This window comes from Littorina saxatilis, linkage group LG15 (genome assembly GCF_037325665.1).
Source record: "Littorina saxatilis isolate snail1 linkage group LG15, US_GU_Lsax_2.0, whole genome shotgun sequence".
Lineage (NCBI taxonomy): Eukaryota > Metazoa > Mollusca > Gastropoda > Littorinimorpha > Littorinidae > Littorina > Littorina saxatilis.
In genome coordinates this window covers 22,299,934-22,322,737 of record NC_090259.1, presented here as the reverse complement: position 1 = coordinate 22,322,737, position 22,804 = coordinate 22,299,934, and the positions used below count along the sequence as shown (strand labels likewise).

Here is a 22,804-nt window from a genome sequence, read left to right as displayed (position 1 = left end):
GAACGCAAAATACTGTAATCGACTTGAGAAATGCTCATACCGATAATACATGATAAAGAAGGATTCTTTGTGCCCGGCTAGGGGCTACAGTTGAAGATGGAAGTTCACCAAACTAACAAAAATACGGTGGGTGCAATAGGCGCCCCCATTTTTTGAGCAAACGCCACCCAAGGCCGCTTTGAATGGGTAGAAATTCCGCAGTTTCAAAGTCTATGGATAAAGCTCGCGTAAGAAGATTACGTCACGGTCGAAAGTCTTTGACGTTAATTAATGCATCATGACGTCATGCCTCCCTGTAGTCTTTTTCTCTCGCGCGGTGTATGTGTGTGTGTGTTCACAGTTTTGTGCACATGTGTTAGTGTTACTGTTTGCGTGTGTGTGTGTGTGTGTGTGTGTGTGTGTGTGTGTGTGTGTGTGTGTGTGTGTGTGTGTGTGTGTGTGCGTGCGTGCATGCGTGCGTATGTAGGGGAAGGGCTCCTAATATGGACCGGCTCCTAATATGGACCACCTCTTGATCTGACAAACTAACGGCGCTAGAGCACTAAAAACAACTTTATTCGCTGTATTCACCCTCTCTGGATAACTTGCACATGTCAAAACAGTTGCAGAAACACAAACCTCAAAACCGTTAGCCTTTTTCTCTTTTTTTCACTTTTGGCAGCGTTCACTCTAAATTTGACGCCTAAAACGGACTCGTTTCTGTCCACAGCCAAAGCTTTTATCACACAACAATTGCTATATATGACAGGTAAGACCGTATTTGTTACATTTTAGCAGTTTTGACCCCGAGTTTCTACTGCAAACAAAAAATAATAGCAAAATCTCAAAGTATGTGTGAGTCCCCTAATATGGACCACCTTCAGCAAATCGAAGAAAAAAAAGCTAAAGGTTATTTTCATTAATTGATTAAGAAACTTGCTGAAAATAACTTATAACTAGCCCTCAAGCTTTCAAAAATATATATCAAATTGTCTTCTTTTTGTGGAAGTTGACAATTTCACTTATTTTCACTCTGTTTTTGATATGCTTCTTTAGTTTCCTGGTGTGCTTCAAATAATGCTTTCATCAACCCGAAACAGATAAATCTAAAGCATATTTGAATTAGTCTGACATGCACACCAAGTTGTATCATGTTATTTTGAAGTATAGGGGGCTTTTGACAGTGATTCGTGAAGGCCGCTTCACTGGTCCATATTAGGAGCCTGGGCGCCTAATATAGACCAATTGTGATTTTTTTCTGTATTTAATTTTTGCTGAATGTCTATCAAAGCTATTTCACTCTAATTAGGCCTAACGGTTCACCTAAGAGAGAAGGACCACCAAACACAAAATGCAACTTCTTCGCAAAAAAAACCAAGCTAGTTATTAGCATAAAACAAAAAGTGGTCCATATTAGGAGCCCTTCCCCTATGTGTGTGTGTGTGTGGGTGGGTGTCTGTTTGTATAAGAGAGAAAGAGAGAGAGAGAGAGAGAGAGAGAGAGAGAGTGGGTGGGTGTGTGTATGTGCGTGTGCGTATGTGTATGTGTGTGTGTATGTGTGTTTGTTTGTAAAGGTGTGTATGTCCGTCTGTCTATATGTGCGTATGGGGGTGTGTTTTGTGTGTATGAAGTGTGTGTGCGAGAGTGAATGAGTGCGTGTGAGTGAGTGTGTATGTGTGTACGTGTGTAACTTGGGGTGTGTGTGTGTGTGTGTGTGTGTGTGTGTGTGTGTGTGTGTGCGTACGTGCGTGTGTGTGTGTGTTCGTGTGTGTGTGTGTGTTTGAGAGAGAGAGAGAGAGAGAGAGAGAGAGAGAGAGAGAGAGAGAGAGAGAGAGAGAGAGAGAGAGAGAGAGAGAGAGAGAGAGAGAGAGAGAGAGAGAGAGAGAGGTTTGTCTTTCGCTGGGTATGCAGTGCCTTGGCGTTGCACTTCTACTTAATTTATATACTTGTATTTACACCGGCGAGCAGTTAATGATTCCGACTGTCTCGCCAGTGAGTTCATCAAGGGGTTAATGGGGAGGCGGTGGATGGGGGTCGGTGTCGGCGGGTGGAGTGGGGGGGGGGGGGGGGGGTAGGAAGAAGGATGGGGGAGCTAGAACAGTCGTCTGCTAATAAAAGATATGTATCACCTTTTGCAAAACGCAGACGGAAAGCCAAACTTTGCGTCAACTTTGTAGTTGTTCCCATCACACTCAAGACTGAATATCTCGTGTGCTTTCATATCATCCCACAGTGAATCATTATCTACTATTCTTTTAGCAACATTCTAGAACGAAAGTCTTTTTCAAAGAGAAGCCGTAAACTAGCCTTTTTTGCGACAAGTTTCTATAACCAAACGAACTGTAACAAGGATTACATGAACTTTTCCGTGCACACTTGGACTTGTGCTTGCGTGTACTGTACACATGAAAGGGGATAAGGAACTAACAGGTCTCCACATAAGTTGACCTGGTAGATCGGAAAAATCTCCACCCTTAACCCACCAGGCGGCCGCGGCTGGGATTTGAACTCACGACCTTTCGATTTAGAGGCCGATGTTTTATCCACTACGCCACCCTGCCCGTCTTCATAAGCCACAACCACAGAGAGATATCTCTGTGGCCACAACACATCCACTCTGTGTCCGCTTGTCATTGTCCGTTGTCCTCTTCTGAGACTCCTCCCAACAGTTTTTGTTTGAAGATTACCATTGTATACATTATTGTGTGCTGGTTCTACATGAATTGTAGAGAAAAAAAAATACCAAACATGTTTTTCTTATGAAGATTACCCCTAGGTATTTACATTCGTCGTGCTGAGCTCAACCCATACAATACAATACAATACAATACAATAAATACAATAAACTTTATTAATCTCTAAAAGAGAAATTGCATTGCTGAGCTTTTGTGTCCGTAATAAAACATACATAAAACATTCAAAAACCCCAACCCCCCCCCCCCCACCATCCGCCCCCCGAGAGAGAGAGAGAGAGAGAGAGAGAGAGAGAGAGAGAGAGAGAGAGAGAGAGAGGAGAGAGAGACAGAGAGAGACAGAGACAGAGAGAGAGAGAAAGAGAGAGAGAGAGAGAGAGAGAGAGAGAGAGAGAGGAGAGAGAGACAGAGAGAGAGAGAGAGAGAGAGAGAGAGAGAGAGAGAGAGGAGAGAGAGACAGAGAGAGACAGAGAGAGAGAGAGAGAGACAGACAGACACACAAAGAAAGAGAGAGAGAGAGAGAGAGAGAGAGAGAGAGAGAGAGAGAGAGAGAGAGAGAGAGAGAGAGAGAGAGAGAGAGAGAGAGAGAGAGAGACCCATCAATGTTTTTCTGTGTTTGTTCTGCACGCTAAGAATGTTGGGAAAAGAACACTACATACTCACTCGGGAGTGTAAGATGTAAATTACAGTAGATATTCACTTTGAACGTTTGCAGTAAGAATACCAAATATTTCTTTTAAATGTTATACATTTTCCTACGTTCGTTATATATATATATAATATAGCTATTCTGATGAACACGTGGGGGAATTCGGGGGCTGTGATTGGATGGTCTCTTCCGATCATCAAAGCATAATGCTACGGAAGTCGGCCATTTTTCTCAATATCCAAAAGCATATTGTCAATAACAAAGACGCATGGTTCCGGTTTACCCACCTGTACCACACGATGTTTCACGGATCATCGACAACAGCATACACTGACAACTTGAAATTCTTCTCGGGAATGTTTTTCAGCTTTACAAATGTCGATAGCATACCCTTTTCTGCTAACTTCCCGATGAAACAGGACTAAACCTATTATTTTCTGTCCCTAAACACCACAAAATGCCCAAAGTCGAAAGATGTAGTAGGCCTACAAACAGGGGAGTAGCCTACAACGGAACAGCAGTTTTTGTGTGCCTGTGAGCTTAGTTCACAGTTGCCGACTGACACACATTTTCGCATTCGGCTTTTCTTATCTCGTAACTCCACACTAAATACCCCACTTCCCCTCTGAAGTATTGATGTACAACCCATGGCACTAACTGATTCATGTAGTCGTTTATAACTGAGGTTGAAAAATTCGCTTCATGACGAGACAAGTATAAATGCCATTCACCCAAACTGGAAACGTCGCTGTCGTCTGCTCGCTTTGTACGGATTAGCTGTTCTCTTTTCCTCCCCTTGTTGCATCCTAGTTCTTCAGTTGTTTCTAGTTTTCCGTTGATGTTGTGTTTTGGTCTTCTTCATAAGTAGTCTTGTTCAAAATTTTAAAAACTCAAACTTATTTTTGTTGTACACGAATGAACTAATAAAAAGCTGTTTAATAGCTGTGTTGTCAAATCGAGTTTTTTTTCCAAAGTCAGTGTGGCGCCTGCGCAAAACTAATGCGCATAAGAAACGGCGTCTGCTATCAAAACCTGAGATCAACGCATCGACGCAAAAACTGTCATTTTGTAAGTTTGGAACAACAAATAAAGGTCAGAACAGCTATATAATCGCTATTGTATTTTCAGCGTAGCAATAGGGTCCGATATTTAGACTCGAACAAGTATAATGCGACTCGTCTTCGACTCGTCGGCATTCATGATACTTGTCTCGTCTAAATATCGGACCCTATTGCTACGCTGAAAACACAATAGCTGTTAATATATATTCACTTGGAAACCGGCACGGTTGGCCTAGTGGTAAGGCGTCCGCCCCGTGATCGGGAGGTCGTGGGTTCGAACCCCGGCCGGGTCATACCTAAGACTTTAAAATTGGCAATCTAGTGGCTGCTCCGCCTGGCGTCTGGCATTATGGGGTTAGTGCTAGGACAGGTTGGTCCGGTGTCAGAATAATGTGACTGGGTGAGACATGAAGCCTGTGCTGCGACTTCTGTCTTGTGTGTGGCGCACGTTATATGTCAAAGCAGCACCGCCCTGATATGGCCCTTCGTGGTCGGCTGGGCGTTAAGCAAACAAACAAACAAACAAATTCACTTGGAATCTTTTGAAAAGAGCCCAAGATATTGATTATGGAATGTTATGTAAAAACACACGACATAACTATAGTCTTTGGAATTCTATGTAAATATCTTTAGATTGTCAGTGTTGAATGTTGCGAAAAACACTAGCCATTTAATAGGATGTTATAAAAAGAACACGTCATTTTTCACTGTTTGACACGGGGTTGCTTAAGTTTACTTTGTTCAGACCTTGTTTTTCATTTTAATCTGCACAAAAAATCCCAGACAAGGGTCAAGGCCTCTGACCTACATGCAATGTGCTACTTGATAAAAAGTTCTGGAAAGGAATCGTTCAATCGAGCAAGATATCTGTCTGTCTATCTCTCTCTCTCTCTCTCTCTCTCTCTCTCTCTCTCTCTCTCTTTCTCTACCCCCCTCTCTCTCTCTCGCTCTCTCTCTCTCAGTCTCTCTCTCTCTCTCAGTCTCTCTCTCTCTCTCTCTCTCTCTCTCTCTCTCCCTCTGTCACTCTATCTTCCTCTCTCACTCTCTCGTTTTCTTTCTCTCGCTCTATGTCTGTCTCTCTGTCCGTAGGTCTGTCTGTCTGTTCTGTATCTTGCTTTCTATCTCTTTCTGTCTCTCTCTATGCCTGTCTGTCTGTCTCTCTGTCCGTCTCTCTCTGTCTGTCTCTTTCTGAGTGTGTGTCTCTCTCTGTCAATCTCTCTCTGGCTCTGTCTCTGTCTCTGCCTCTGTCTGTCTGCCTGTCTGTCTGTCTGTGTCTCTGTCTGTGTCTCTGCCCCTCTCTGTCTGTCTCTCTGTGTCTCTCTGTGTCTCTCTCTCTGTGTCTCTCTGTCAGTCTCTCTGTCTCTGTCTGTCTGTCTGTCTGTCTGTCTGTCTGTCTGTCTCTGTCTCTGTCTGCCTCTGTTTCCCTCTCTCTCTCTCTCTCTCTCTCTCTCTCTCAGTCTCTCTCTCTCTCTCTCTAAGAGTAAAAAGGCCGTATTTCATTTGGTGGGCATATTTCAAAAATTGAAAGAAATGACAGTTACCACCTTTTTTAAGATCTTTGATTTTAGATACCATGGAGAAAGTGCATATCATGGCATGTAAACGCTTTTTAGGTGTACCAATATTTACACCAAACAGAATGGTTTATGGAGAACTTGGCAGATACCCCTTTTTGTAAACTTGTATGTGCGTTGTTTGAATTATTGGTTTAAATTGCCAATGATGAGAGACGACAGATTGCCAAAACAAGCCGATACAATGCTGCGTAACATGGATGAAAAAGGAAACAGGTGTTGGGCCTCGGAAATCCGCAATATGTTGTCTGAAACGGGTTTTAACTTTGTATGGCTTAACCAAGGTGTCGGCAATGTAAAATGGATTTTGAGGGTCTTTAAGCTCCGATTGGGTGACAAGTATAAACAAGACTGGTCCAGCACAGTGTCACAAAGGGACCGTTATGAATTATACGCTAAATTTAAATCTCTGCTGCATGTTGAAAGTTATTTGTTCAATATTGACATTTATTGTTTTAGGGTAGCACTGGCACAGTTCAGACTTGGTGTATTGCCAATTAATAACAACCTTAAACGATTCAGTGCTCCTATGGAATCAAGATATTGTATTTTTTGCGAAAATGTAGCCGAAGATGAACACCGTACCACTTCCTCTTATGCTGTCCATTATATTCTGATTTAAGAAAAAGATTGATAGGAAGCATGTGTGAATGTTCTGTGTCTACCATTTTGTCATTTTCAGATGTTAAGAGGTGTCGCCTCATTACTAAGTTCATTTTCCACGCTATTAAAACGTCGACAACTGCATGTTAAAACACTGAAATGTTAGAGATAGTAGCTAGTACAGTTGTAATTGTAAACGATTATTATATACCATGTGAGGGTAAATGGGTAAGACGTGTATATGTGTAAAATTCCCCTAACCCACATCCCGTCTTCCCTGGTTTGTATATGGGCCAATGGCCATACGTACAATAAACCATCCAAAAGTCAAAGTCAAAGTCAAAGTCAAAGTCTCTCTCCCTCTCCCTCTCCCTCTCCCTTTCTCTCTCTCTCTCTCTCTCTCTCTCTCTCTCTCTCTCTCTCTCTCTCTCTCTCTCTCTCTCTCTCTCTCTCTCTCTCTCTCTCTCATCACTGTGACTGGGTGGTGTTAGAATTGTATTTGGATACATTGCAGTAGTGAGACAGAATAACTAAACAGAACATGACAGCCGCGCAAATTTACGCAGACAACTGCAAATTACGAGTACTGATATCGTATGTCAGGAATACATATTTGGCGTCGCGAGCCCTAGACTCTTTATAAAAGTACGAGGCGTGCAAACTTTTACAAGCAAGGAATAATTACCATCAGGTTAAAGTTGACGTTTTACTGCATTTCCGTCATGTATTGTAATGGCTTCACACTGTCTACGATTAAAACAAACAAGTCGCGTAAGGCGAAAATACAATATTTAGTCAAGTAGCTGTCGAACTCACAGAATGAAACTGAACGCAACGCAACGCAGCAAGACCGTATACTCGTAGCATCGTCACTCCACCGCCCGTGGCAAAGGCAGTGCCCGTGGAATTGACAAGAAGAGCGGGGTATTCGTTGCGCTGAGAAGGATAGCACGCTTTTCTGTACCTCTCTTCGTTTTAACTTTGTGAGCGTGTTTTTAATCCAAACATATCATATCTATATGTTTTTGGAATCAGGAACCGACAAGGAATAAGATGAAAGTGTTTTTAAATTGATTTCGAAAAAAAAATTTGATAATAATTTTTATATATTTAATTTTCAGAGCTTGTTTTTAATCCAAATATAACATATTTATATGTTTTTGGAATCAGCAAATGATGGAGAATAAGATAAACGTAAATTTGGATCGTTTTATACATTTTTGTTTTTTTTTACAATTTTCAGATTTTTAATGACCAAAGTCATTAATTAATTTTTAAGCCACCAAGCTGAAATGCAATACCGAAGTCCGGGCTTCGTCGAAGATTACTTGACCAAAATTTCAACCAATTTGGTTGAAAAATGAGGGCGTGACAGTGCCGCCTCAACTTTCACGAAAAGCCGGATATGACGTCATCAAAGAAATTTATCAAAAAAATGAAAAAAACGTTCGGGGATTTCATACCCAGGAACTCTCATGTCAAATTTCATAAAGATCGGTCCAGTAGTTTAGTCTGAATCGCTCTACACACACACACACACACGCACGCACACACGCACGCACACACGCACATACACCACGACCCCCGTTTCGATTCCCCCTCGATGTTAAAATATTTAGTCAAAACTCGACTAAATATAAAGAGAGAGAGAGAGAGAGAGAGAGAGAGAGAGAGAGAGAGAGAGAGAGAGAGAGAGACAGACAGACAGACAGACAGACTGACGGACAGACACAGAGACACAGACACACAGAGACAGAGACACAGAGACAGAGGCAGACAGAGAAAGAGAAAGACAGACATAGATAGAGAGATGGGCAGGAAGATTTATATCCAGACAGGTCTGTCCTTCCGTCACAATTTTTATATTTAGTCAAGTTTTGACTAAATATTTTAACATCGAGGGGGAATCGAAACGAGGGTCGTGGTGTATGTGCGTGTGTCTGTCTGTCTGTGTGTGTGTGTGTGTAGAGCGATTCAGACTAAACTACTGGACCGATCTTTATGAAATTTGACATGAGAGTTCCTGGGTATGAAATGCCCGAACGTTTTTTTCATTTTTTTGATAAATGTCTTTGATGACGTCATATCCGGCTTTTCGTGAAAGTTGAGGCGGCACTGTCACGCCCTCATTTTTCAACCAAATTGGTTGAAATTTTGGTCAAGTAATCTTCGACGAAGCCCGGGGTTTGGTATTGCATTTCAGCTTGGTGGCTTAAAAATTAATTAATGACTTTGGTCATTAAAAATCGGAAAATTGTAAAAAAAAAATAAAAATTTATAAAACGATCCAAATTTACGTTTATCTTATTCTCCATCATTTGCTGATTCCAAAAACATATAAATATGTTATATTCGGATTCAAAACAAGCTCTGAAAATTAAATATATAAAAATTATTATCAAAATTAAATTGTCCAAATCAATTTAAAAACACTTTCATCTTATTCCTTGTCGGTTCCTGATTCCAAAAACATATAGATATGATATGTTTGGATTAAAAACACGCTCAGAAAGTTAAAACAAAGAGAGGTACAGAAAAGCGTGCTATCCTTCTTAGCGCAACTACTACCCCGCTCTTCTTGTCAATTTCACTGCCTTTGCCATGAGCGGTGAACTGACGATGCTACGAGTATACGGTCTTGCTGAAAAATGGCAGCTACTTGACTAAATATTGTATTTTCGCCTTACGCGACTTGTTTTTTTTTACCGCAGGGTGTCGATACACGCTGTTCTTAAGTGAGCCGAAGCTGACTTCGCACACACTTCGCGAAGACTTTTTATTTTATTTTTTTTTATCAAAAATTCAGTGCTCAAGCTTCGTACAGCTTTGTCTTGTTCACGTGCTGACATATGTAAACACATCCACATACCCGACTCAGCCCCTCTTCTGCCAGTGCAATCAGTAGTAATGTACATGTATGTATTGGTTTTATGTACAACCGTATATTCCCTGCGATATATTGTATGTGATGATATTTTGCAATGATGTTTAGCCATAGTTCGTTATACGCGTAGGTGTGCGAGAATATGTAAGCGCAGTGCTTTAAAGATGTCCATGTTATATAGTGCTATATGTTTTATGTAAAATCAATGTCTTGTTTGTATTATTGTTATGTACCACCCCTGAATTTCTCTATGAGATAATAAAGTATTCTTATTCTCAGTATTCTTATATCCTCATCGGCATGACAAAAAGGCACCGACAAAAAAAGTTCTGGTTTTCATGTTAACCCTCAAATTTAGCCTTGAAAAATGCTGTGGAGTACATGGCTTGGCAGTTAACAATCTCACTACACAGATGTTCGGTGGTAAGAATCAACAGTGTGTGTTTTGTTTCTGTCGTGACACACACGGCCTTTGATAAAAGCGAAGTAGACAACGAATGACGTAGACATAAATCACATAAGACATGACCGCACAACCTAAAATGTACACGTCACTGCAACGCCTTGTTTTGACTTCAACACGCCCAGGAAGATAACTCCGCAAACTGCTTACAAATTACCCCTCCTTGTTTGTGTGTGTGTGTGTGTGTGTGTGTGTGTGTGTGTGTGTGTGTGTGTGTATGTTTGTGTGTGCGTAGATGTGTGTGTGTGTGTGTGTGAGTGTGTGCATGCGTGTGTGTGTGCGTTCGTGTGTGTGCGCGCGTGTGTGTGCGCGCGTGTGTGTGTGCGCGCGCGCGTATGTGCGCGTGCATGCGTGTGTGTGCGTGGGTGTGTGCGTGCGTGCGTTCGTGCGTGCGTGTTTGCATACGTGCTTGCGTGTGTGTGTATGTTTAGTGAATGCAGAGGAGCCACCAATACTTAGGGGAAAGTTGCCTAATATCGACCACTTTTTGTTTCATGCTTATAATTAGCTTGTTTTCTTGCAAAGAAGTTTCTGTGTTTGGTCGTCCTTCTCTCTTAGGTTAACCCTTAGGTCTTGTAAAAGAGATAATTTAGCTTTGATAGACATTCATCAAAAATTAAATACAAAAACATCATTATTAACTGGTCCATATAAAGCGCCGGGGCGCCTGATATGGACCAGTGAAGAGACCTCAACGAATCACTGTAAAAATCCCCCTATTCTTCAGAATAAAAGGATACAATTTATTAATTTGCAAGTCAGACTAATTCAAATATCCTATTCTTCAGAATAAAATGATACAATTTATTAATTTGCAAGTCAGACTAATTCAAATATGCTTTAGATTTATGTGTTTCGGTTTGAAGTGCCAAATTTAGAGTGAACGCTGCCAATAGTTGAACAAAGAGAGAAAAAACTAAAGGTTTTGTGGTTTATGTTTCTGCGACTGTTTTGACATGTGCAAGTTATCCAGAGAGTGTAAATACAGCGAATGAAATTGTCTTGAGCGCTCTTGCGCCCTTAGTTTGTCAGAACAGGAGGTGGTCCATGTAAGGAGCCGGTCCATGTTAGGCAACCTTCCCCGATGTGAGAACTCGCGTATCTGTGATGAAGCCGGTATGGGAGCCAGCTCGGGCAGTCACTCAAGGGAAGCAACCGTAACATAAGAATAACAACACTGTGAATACTACTTTGTGTCCCCTGTCCGCCATGTGCAAACCCTGCAGTTATTAGCTCTTATCGCAGAAAGATGATGAGATGAGAGGGACAGAGTTCACGACTGAGATTTGTGTGTTTTGTTTGTTTGCTTAACGCCCAGCCGACCACGAAGGGCCATATCAGGGCGGTGCTGCTTTGACATATAACGTGCGCCACACACAAGACACTGGCAGAAGTCGCAGCACAGGCTTCATGTCTCACCCAGTCACATTATTCTGACACCGGACCAACCAGTTATAGCACTAACCCCATAATGCCAGACGCCAGGCGGAGCAGCCACTAGCTAGATTGCCAATTCTAAAGTCTTAGGTATGACCCGGCCGGGGTTCGAACCCACGACCTCCCGATCACGGCGGGGCGGACGCCTCACCACTAGGCCAACCGTGCCGGTCAACGGCTGAGATGAGCGCCGATAATAAACGATGCTCGGATACTAACTCTGTCAGTTTTTGTTTTTCATTGCTTGTTGAAGATGTGTGCCCCTTCGAGACGCTGCTCATCCCTGAGTAGAGACTATGAGATACGACAAATACTAAAAAACCCAAGGCGCCTGTTATTGACCCACTCTTCCAGAGTGAAATCTCTGACGACGAATGGGAAACAAAGTTTGAGAAGATATGTCATTATGCGAAACTGACGTCACGTAAAATTTCGGCCACGTCTTTTGCATGTCTCCATAGCAACTGACTGAGATATTCTAGAAAACAAAGTTTGTCTCGGTGACTTCGTCCTGTCCGAGCAGATAAAAAGAACCGTAAGTTCACCGCCAAGCTGTGTATCGGTATCGTATATCATTAAGCGATCAGTCATGGCAGCAGTGAATAGTAGGGGAAGGGCTCCTAATATGGACCGGCTCCTAATATGGACCACCACCAACTAACGGCGCTAGAGCGCTCAAAAAAGTTTTATTCGCTGTATTCACCCTCTTTGGATAACTTGCACATGTCAAAACAGTTGCAGAAACACAAATCTCAAAACCGTTAGGCTTTTTCTCTTTTTACATTTAGTCAAGTTTTGACTAAATGTTTTAACATAGAGGGGGGAATCGAGACGAGGGTCGTGGTGTATGTGTGTCTGTCTGTCTGTCTGTGTGTGTGTGTGTGTGTGTGTGTGTGTGTGTGTGTGTAGAGCGATTCAGTAAACTACTGGGCCGATCTTTATGAAATTTGACATGAGAGTTCCTGGGTATGATATCCCCGGACGTTTTTTTCTTTTTTTTGATGAATACCTTTGATGACGTCATATCCGGCTTTTTGTAAAAGTTGAGGCGGCACTGTCACACCCTCATTTTTTAATTAAATTGATTGAAATTTTGGCAAATCAATCTTCGACAAAGGCCGGGGTTTGGTATTGCATTTCAGCTTGGTGGCTTAAAAACTAATGAGTGAGTTTGGTCATTAAAAATCGGAAACTTGTAATTAACATTATTTTTTTATCAAACGATCCAAAAACAATTTCATCTTATTCTTCGTCATTTTCTGATTCCAAAAACATATACATATGTTATATTTGGATTAAAAACAATCTCTGAAAATTAAAAATATAAAAATTATGATCAAAATTAAATTTCCGAAATCGATTCAAAAACTATTTCATCTTATTCCTTGTCAGTTCCTGATTCCAAAAACATATAGACAGGGCCGGACCAAATGAGTTGTAAGGGGGGGGTTCCTCCTTTGGGGGGGGGGGGGGGGGCAAATCAGCGAAGTGGCGAAGCCACAAGGGGGGTCCGGGGGCATGTTACCCCGAAAATTTTTGAAAAACGGTTAAAATCTGTGCAATCTGGTGCATTCTGGGCCTTGTTTTGAGGGTTAAGAGCAACATTGTTTTGGTGCTAAAACTAGTAAAAGTCAAAGCAAGGTACATGCTTTTTCCAGGGGTGGGGTTCCGGAACCCCTGGAACCCCCCCCCCCCCCCCCCCTGGGTCCGGCCCTGTATAGATATGATATGTTTGAATTAAAAACACGCTCAGAAAGTTAAAACGAAGAGAGGTACAGTAAAGCGTGCTATGAAGCACAGCGCAACCGCTGCCGCGCCAAACAGCCTCGTCACTGTCACTGCCTTTTGCACTAGCGGCGGACTACGTTCAGTTTCATTCTGTGAGTTCCACAGTTTGACTAAATGTAGTAATTTCGCCTTACGCGACTTGTTTTCACTTTTGGCAGCGTTCGCTCTAAATTTGCCGCCTAAAACTTGACGGACTCGTTTCTGTCTACAGCCAAAGCTTTTATCAAACAGAAATGGCTATGTATGACAGCTAAAACCGTATTTGTTACATTTTAGCAGTGTTGACCCCGAGTTTCTACTGCAAACAAAAAATAATAGCAAAATCTCAAAGTATGTGCGAGTCCCCTAATATGGACCACCTTCAACAAATCGAAGAAAATAAAAGCTAAAGGCTATTTTTATTAATTCATTAAGAAGCTTGCTGCTAATAACCTATAACTAGCCCTCGAGATTTAAAAAAAATGCAACGAAAAGTCTTCTTTTCGTGGAAGTTGATCATTTCACTTATTTTCACTCTGTTTTTGATAAGCTTCTTTAGTTTCTTGGTGTGCTTCAAATAATGCTCTCATCAACCCGAAACAGATAAATCTAGAACATATTTTAATTAGGCTGACTTGTACACTAAGTTGTATCATGTTATTTTGAAATATAGGGGGCTTTTTACAGTGATTCGTGAAGGCCGCTTCACTGGTCCATATTAGGCGCCCAGGCTCCTAATATGGACTCTTCCCCCTTCCACAGTCATTCAAAATCCTGATGCTGTGACCAAGGCTTTCAAATACAGTGTTTATTTGTTTCGTTTTAGCTTGTAATGTATTGCGTTCTCGCGAAAGTGGCTTTTCCCAGCACAAACACACACACACATGCACTGACAAACAGACACACAAAGAAAGAAAGACAGAAAGAAAGACAGAAAGACACACACACACACACACACACACACACACACACACACACACACACACATATATACTCACGCACACATACACACATGAAAACACACACACACACGCACGCAGAAAATCATAGACCAACCCCCCTTCACACACACCAACGCGTGCTGCCACCACCCCTCCACACCCACACTGACACACACAAGCACGCACGCACCCCCCCCACACACACACCAACGCGTGCTGCCACCACCCCTCCACACTCACACGCACACCCCCCGCCACACACACACCAACGTGCGCTGCCAGAAAATGTACTACAAATTCAATAGAGTATGGTTAGACAACTTTAATTGTCGTGAACAGCATGCGATCATTTCCCCCTGTCGCAATGGAGCGACATATCACAGAAAACATTCTATGTTCGTATAAAACAAACAAAAAAGAAAAATGGTATAATGTACTGGTATGGATGGATGCCTTGCACAAACGCGCACACCAGCTGTCACGGATGCAGTGCTCTATAGTCTGCATTTGTCTCCTTATCTTGAAAAACAACAAGAACATCAACTACATCAACAACAACAACAACAACCTCAATCACAACAACATCGACGTGTACTTTAATGATATACACTTAAACTCGACGGGGGGCACTGTGTTGTCAAAACGTAGCAATTACCATGGACAGTAATTACTTATTTTGAGGCAGCTGTTTGGAATATGATCTGTGTTTTAGTTTGCTTTCAACAGAAAATGATCAACCTCAACCAGAAAAAGACACCGCTCCCTCACAACAAAACACTATAAGTATGTACATAAAGCGCGCGCAGCTTTGGTCACTGAAAACACTATGGCACCAACAGACACACAAACAAAGAAAGACAGAAAGAAAGAAACACACACACACACACACACACACACACAAGTGTCTCAACGACTCGGCTCCTGAGCACCTTCAATCCTCCCTGGACCTGTACACCCAGCCCTCCGACCGTCGGGCCCTTCGTTCTGCTGCTGACCCACTCCACCTTCACATGGCCTCGCTCGAAACTCGCATCTGCTGGTCAGCGTGCATTCCGCTCCGCGGGCCCCTCCGTCTGGAACTCCCTGCCGCTGGAGCTTCGCCAGAGCCCCTCTCTTGACGCGTTCAAGAGTAGGTTGAAGACTCAGTTCTTCCCGTAGCTGGCTGTGACTTTCATGTTCGACGCGATGTGTTGCGCCCCAAATGACATCCTTGTGTTGTGCTCTGTGAGAGGTGTTTTGTGTGTGCTTAATATTATTTTGTTTGGACCTAGCTATTGATGTGTACATTGTTGTTAAACAGTTGTTTGTTGTATGTTTATTATGGTCTGCTAGGGTGTGATAAGGTTTATGTCCGTCTGTAGATATTCTTTTTTTTCTGAAAGTCCTGTGTTGACAGCTCTTCGACAAGCGCTTAGAACTGTACCCACGGGATACGCGCGATATAAGCTTCTTATTGATTGATTGATCGATACACAAGCAGTTTTCGAGGCAAAAATTACACACGCAAAAAATAAATGTTAGCCAATATGGTACTAACACACACGTGCATAATTTAATGGAAACAAACATAATATCCATACACACATTACAAAATCACTTGCCACGATTGTTGCAATAACATTCATGTGCGTGATTTCAAAGCAATTTATACACATAAAAAACCCTGGTCGTTTGCCTAATGCAGAATGTACATGTGACCATTTTATCGAATTCGATGCACAGCGAACAGCGAAAACTCTCGTCGTGATTTTACGGATGTGTTAGCTAGAATTTAGCTGTCAAAGTATTCGGGATCTTCTTTAAAAAAAGAAAAAAAAAAAAGGTTTTAAGGCCAACATCGTCCTGCTGCACACACGTTTTTTTTAAGTAGCTCTAGTTTCTTGTGCTGGCAACTCTAAATTTGGCTCTGTGGCCTACTGTATTAACAAGGCTTGGTCAACTGGAGACGCATGTTCGGCTTTAAGGTACTTGCCGTTTTTAGATTCAATTATTTACTCATACAGTCGAACCGGCGCTGCAGGAGAACCCCCTTTTCATATATAACGACCACCTGCTTATAACGACCAATCCTAAGGTGTCCCCGCAATTTGTTTAAAAATATATAATTCACCTTTCTATAACGACAGCATGTCTGTCACGACCACTTTTGGTCTGTCCCTTAGGTGGTCGCTATAGGCAGGTTCGACTGATTTTTTGTTTGTTTGTTTGCTTAACGCCCAGCCGACCACGGTTCGACTGAACCCCACAACAATACAAAACATGATCTATAGATGAATGTGCGTAGAGTATGATATGCAATGTTAGACTAGTAAATAGAAGGACCTAATTCCGTTCCTCGCGGAATCGGGAGCGATACTATATTTCAATTCAAAGCTTTCTGGTTTTCACGTCTAATTCTACAACAACAGTTCCGTGGTAACATTTAAGATCAGTGTCCGAAATGAAGTCACTCGGACGACAGTCCGCTATGGATTGATGTCCGTTAATTAAAGGCACAGTAAGCCTCCCGTAAACCATCACAGATACTGTCAGGCTTTTACACACAGTACAAACACCCTTTCGTTTAAACACTCACCGCTTGAGAACATCCTAGGTGCCCTACGTAAAGAGCGAGCAATTTTCAAAGAATTTATTTTCGTGGACCGTCTGATCGGCAAATCAGGCGTTTTGGCGCTAGAACTAACTTTTAAAATCTAAAAAATAAATTGACAGCTTGTAACACAAACATTCTTAAATTATAAAAAAAATCCTTTTTTTTATCAAGACAAGATCAGTACAATTCGGAGTTTTGAAAGTTTTAAAAAAGGTAGCCCGGAAGTAGTTCACAAAAGGTCGTGTCTCAAAGCAGACGATTTTTCTGCATAGCGCTTGATTTCTTTGAAGCCAGCCGCCGGCGATAAGTTCGTTTGACTTGCAGCCGTTTGTTGCGTTTTAGAATCATAGGTACACAATAACGTGCTATTGCAGATACAGCCAGTCGCATTGAAATCACAAACTGCCGACTAAATTGTGAAAAAAAGGAAAGTGGATCACACGGGTTCACGATGGCTCAGGGGTTAGATAAACCACGACATCTGGTGTGTGATTTACGCGAGCTAAATAGCAATTCAAACGAACTGTTTCATTTAATGCTATTAAATGCTATTGCAAGTGTGTTCCATAAGGTTAGAACTGCTTTTTTCATTAGAAGATTTAAATCGTTTTGTAAACCATTTGAGACATAAGCCTACTGGGGCTTTAAAATTAGAATGTGCAGAGTGAAATAAAAGTCGAAATAATGTTTTGTTCACCATGGTTTCACCTAATTTTCAACAATGTTAGACTTTAGTCAGTAGAGGGCCGATGCTGTACTTCGAAGTGTTCAGGTTTCCATGTCTAATTCCATAATAACACTTCCGCGGTTAAATTTAAAAACAGTGTTCCAAAAGAAGTCACTCCGCCTACAGTCCGCTTTGTAGTTATGTTTCTTGAAAATAAAATTTACGGAATGATGCAAAAGTCAAAATAATGGTTTTTTTCTTCTTTTTCTTCGTTGTACACTCGTGGTTTTGTGTGTATGCACGAGTGGGATTTTAACGTGTTTCACCATGGTTTCACCTGATTTTCTACACGCAGTCAGGGTTCTCTCTGTCTGCAAAGTTTAGTAGCTTGCAATAGCTGTCTTAAATTTGGGATACTGAACATTACACAATTCCGCACTTCACTGTGCATTCGTCTGGCTCAGTTTAAACTCTTCTAGCTGCTCGTACCCTACTGTCGCCACTTCCGACTGGTCATCGTCTGCTACTTCCCCGTTGTTACCTCCCTTTCTGAAAATCCGGAAAAGCCTCGTTTTGACTGGCGGGAAGTGGAAGAGAACGAAACCGGTTCCGGTACCCAGGATGACGGAGAGACACAGCCAGATGTTGAGCGTCATGAAGATAAGCATGAGACAGTAGCCGACAAAACTGTGCACCATGAAGCTCAGCGTCTGTGCTGTACCCAACAACCACACGCGGCATTTGCTCCGACTGAGGACAAAGAATGAAAATGAACGCTGTTATATTTTTTAGGTTATTCTTTACATTTAGTCAAGCTTTGACTAAATGTTTTAACGTAGAGGGGGAATCGAGACGAGGGTCGTGGTGTATGTGCGTGCGTGCGTGCGTGTGTGTGTGTGTCTGTCTGTGTGTGTGTAGAGCATTTCAGACTAAACTACTGGACCGATCTTTATGAAATTTGACATGAGAGTTCCTGGGTATGAAATCCCCATACGTTTTTTTCATTTTTTTGATAAATGTCTTTTATGACGTCATATCCGGCTTTTCGTGAAAGTTGAGGCGGCACTGTCACGCTCTCATTTTTCAACCAAATTGGTTGAAATTTTGGTCAAGTAATCTTCGACGAAGCCCAGACTTTGGTATTGCATTTCAGCTTGGTGGCTTAAAAATTAATTAATGACTTTGGTCATTAAAAATCTGAAAATTGTAAAAAAAAAATAAAAATGTATAAAACGATCCAAATTTACGTTCATCTTATTCTCCATCATTTGCTGATTCCAAAAACATATGAATATGTTATATTTGGATTAAAAACAAGCTCTGAAAATTAAATATATAAAAATTATTATCAAAATTAAATTGTCGAAATCAATTTAAAAACACTTTCATCTTATTCCTTGTCTGTTCCTGATTCCAAAAACATATTGATATGATATGTTTGGATTAAAAACACGCTCAGAAAGTTCAAACGAAGAGAGGTACAGAAAAGCGTGCTATCCTTCTTAGCGCAACTACTACCCCGCTCTTCTTGTCAATTTCACTGCCTTTGCCATGAGCGGTGGACTGACGATGCTACGAGTATACGGTCTTGCTGAAAAATGGCATTGTGTTCAGTTTCATTCTGTGAGTTCGACAGCTACTTGACTAAATGTTGTATTTTCGCCTTACGCGATTTGTTTTGAGTCTGTCACTGACAAGGACAGTCAGGTACGCTTGCAGGCACGCAGGCACGCAGACACAAACGCACACACGCACGCACACACACACATGTGTGTGTGTGTGTGTGTGTGTGTGTGTGTGTGTGTGTGTGTAGGGGTGTGTGTGTGTGTGTGTGTGTGTGCGTATGTGTGTCAGTGTGTGTGTGTGTGGGTGTGTGCGTGTGTGTGTGTGTGTGTGTGTGTGTGTCAAGCTGACCTGTACTGTGTGTTACTGTAGAGCTGGAGCCAGGACACAAAGAGACGAAGTCCCTCATACAGTAGAGCCACCAGGAACACCACCACGCACGCTGCTGCCATATCTGCCAATTAATAAGAATTGATGATGTTGATTTGTTTTATTATGCATTAAAAGGGAAATATTCTATGCTCTCCGCGCTTTAATGTAACACTTCTTCTTCTTCTTCTGCGTTCGATTTCATGAATATAACACTTCAAAAACACGATACAATACCACCGCAATGGCTTCTGAGTTGCAGCATGATAACTTCTATATAAGGTACACACTTCCATTGGAATATAACGACATTAAAGCCACACGTGAAACATAAAAAATAAACACCATAATAACCACTAAAAGCGCAAGTTTGAATAGGCGGAAAAGTAAATGTGTAAAGCACAATTACCATTCGTTTCTGGGTTTAATACAATATGTGACCCTGACACTAATGATGCCGATATGTCAGAACTGACCGCACAATATACCCTTATACAATCGTACCCCAACTTTAGCTTGTCTTAAGCAGTCATATAAACCTTTAAACTGGAACATCTGGGACTGGGAAACCTATTAAACAATGCATTTCCTTACTCGCGGCAATGACATGGGACTGTAATAATGCCCCCCCTTTTTTTTTAAACCAAACAAAGAAACATACATAATCTAAAAAAACACACTTAAGTAAGTGCTTTAACATAGACAGCAAGCGCTCTGCCTCACTGAGTTACGATTCAAAGAAACAAACAAAAACAAACAAATGCAAACAAAGAAAAAACAAGTCGCGTAAGGCGAAAATACAACACTTAGTCAAGTAGCTGTCGAACTCACAGAATGAAACTGAACGCAATGCAACGCAGCAATACTCGTAGCATCGTCAGTCCACCGCTCATGGCAAAGGCAGTGAACTTGACAAGAAGAGCGGAGTAGTAGCTGCGGTGAGAAGGATAGCACGCTTTTCTGTACCTCTCTTCGTTTGAACTTTCTGAGCGTGTTTTTAATCCAAACATATCATATCTATATGTTTTTGGAATCAGGAACAGACAAAGAATAAGATAAAAGTGTTTTTAAGTTGATTTCGAAAATTTAATTTTGATCATAATTTTTATATTTTTAATTTTCAGAGCTTGTTTTTAATCCAAATATAACATATTTATATGTTTTTGGGATAAAAAAAATGATGGAGAATAAGATGAACGTAAATTTGGATCGTTTTATAAAAATTTTTTTTTTTTACAATTTTCAGATTTTTAATGACCAAAGTCATTAATTAATTTTTAAGCCACCAAGCTGAAATGCAATACCGAAATCCGCGCTTTGTCGGAGATTATTTAACCAAAATTTCAACCAATTTGGTTGAAAAATGAGAGCGTGACAGTGCCGCCTCAACTTTCACGAAAAGCCGGATATGACGTCATCAAAGACATTTATCAAAAAAATGAAAAAAACGTCTAAGGATATCATACCCAGAAACTCTCATGTCAAATTTCATAAAGATCGGTCCAGTAGTTTAGTCTGAATCGCTCTACACACACACACAGACAGACAGACAGACAGACAGACACACATACACCACGACGCTCGTCTCGATTCCCCCCTCTATATTAAAACATTTTGTCAAAACTTGACTGAATGTAAAAACAAACAAATGTAAACAAAGAAAAAAAAAACACAAACCAATATACACACCATCAAGAAAACCAAAGAACAAACAAACCAACAAACCACAAAAAAAAAAAAAAAAAAAGAAAGAAAGAAAGAAAGAAAGAAATAGACAAACAAACAAACATCACTGTTAATTATCCCCAAGATCTTTATAGACTTATGTCGGTGTGTGAAGACAATAAGACAGGGAAAGAGCAGCAGTTTGCAGTGATCCGTCTGCCATCAGAGACAGAGGCAGAGGCAGAGACAGAGACAGAGACAGAGACAGAGACAGAGTCAGAGACAGAGACAGAGACAGAGACAGAGACAGAGACAGAGACAGAGTCAGAGACAGAGACAGAGACAGAGACAGAGTCAGAGACAGAGACAGAAACAGAGACAGAGACAGAGGCAGAGGCAGAGACAGACACAGAGACAAACACAGAGACAGAGACAGAGAGAGGGGAACAGACAGTTACAGAGACAGAAACAGAGACAGAGACAGAGGCAGAGGCAGAGACAGACACAGAGACAGAGGCAGAGACAGAGACAGAGACAGGGACAGAGGCAGAGGCAGAGGCAGAGACAGAGGCAGAGGCAGAGACAGAGACAGAGACAGAGACAGAGACAGAGACAGAGGCAGAGACAGAGACAGAGACAGAGACAGAGGCAGAGACAGAGACAGAGACAGAGACAGAGACAGAGACAGAGACAGAGACAGAGACAGAGACAGAGACAGAGTCAGAGACAGAGGCAGAGACAAAGTTACTGACAAACATGCCTCACTTTATCCTACATACGCGAGAGAGACTACCCGTGTGATAAATAAACCCTCTTTGCACGTGTGTATAGCTCAGCGTATTAACACCTCATGTCCCAAATAGTCACTAGAACTGGGGACAAAAATACAAAATTAGCACGGCATAGCCACGTGTGTAGCCTATATCATGTAAATGAGGTTGGGTCAAATTTTCGTCTGGCAAGGACCTAATTTTCCACTGCCCATGATGACGAAATCACGAGACAAACTTCAATGCATAAACACTTGTGCGTTTGTTGTTTCCTCTGAAAGAATTTTGAGAACTTACACGTGACGCTATAATTCCTATTGTGACGCCAGAGATTTCAGGAGGCTTTGACAGAAATGGAGGTTCCTGAAAACGCGTCTTAGATTTGGACACTTCGACTACGGGAAGTTTGAAGCAGAATGGAGGTTAAACATTATACTGCATGGCTTGCTGTGTTATAGGCTACCAGGTCTACACTTGCTTTTCATATAAATTAAATCAAAGAAATCTCTTGTTAACCTGGTATCGCACAGCAAAGCAGGCCTTGTAGTATTCTCAAATATTCACTCCCAAGATGGCAAGGATAACTCACGTGCGTGTGTGGTAACGAGAAGGGAAGGAAAGAGCAACAGCTCGCTGTGACCCGTGTGGAACACTGAGTGGTAAAGATCCTGCGACATGTCGAGGAAGAAGCAATAAAAAAGTAACACATTTTCTGTAATGGTAAAAAAAAATGTTTTACGCGTGTAATGCAATGTGTGTGTGTGTGTGCGTGTGTGTGTGCGTGTGTGTGTGTGTGTGTGTGTGTGTGTGTGTGTGTGTGTGTATGTGTGTGTGCGTGTGTGTGTGTGTGGGACAGTAGGCGACAAAAATAGGATGCAGAGTGGGGTAAGACAAGTACAGGATGACAACAAGCAACACAAGATGTTGGAGGTGTCTTTGATGATGTCGATAAAGATGGCAAAGATGATAATAGTACTGTTCTCATTGCTGCTACTGCTGTTGCTGCTGCTGTTGCTGATGGCGTTGCAGCTGATGTTGATGATGCTTCTGCTGCTGATGATGGTAACGGGGCTGTTGCTGCTGCTGCTGGTGGTGGTAGTAATGGTGATAACGATCACAACGACAA

At 41.7% G+C, this 22,804-nt stretch overlaps 2 long non-coding RNA genes across 2 annotated transcripts in view; both read right to left on the bottom strand.

Moving 5' to 3' along the window:
• Positions 1-14,358: 14,358 nt before the first annotated feature.
• LOC138948832 (uncharacterized) lies at positions 14,359-19,332 on the bottom strand. The gene is made up of 2 exons (XR_011450091.1): positions 19,226-19,332; positions 14,359-18,061 (listed from the first exon to the last, which is right to left on the bottom strand). It is a non-coding gene; the product is annotated as an uncharacterized lncRNA (long non-coding RNA).
• Positions 19,333-22,253: 2,921 nt separating this feature from the next.
• LOC138948833 (uncharacterized) overlaps positions 22,254-22,804 on the bottom strand; it is a 12,068-nt gene continuing 11,517 nt past the window's right edge. Inside the window, exon 3 of the long non-coding RNA XR_011450092.1 lies at positions 22,254-22,346. This is a non-coding gene — a long non-coding RNA (uncharacterized lncRNA). The remainder of the gene's footprint in view (positions 22,347-22,804) is intronic.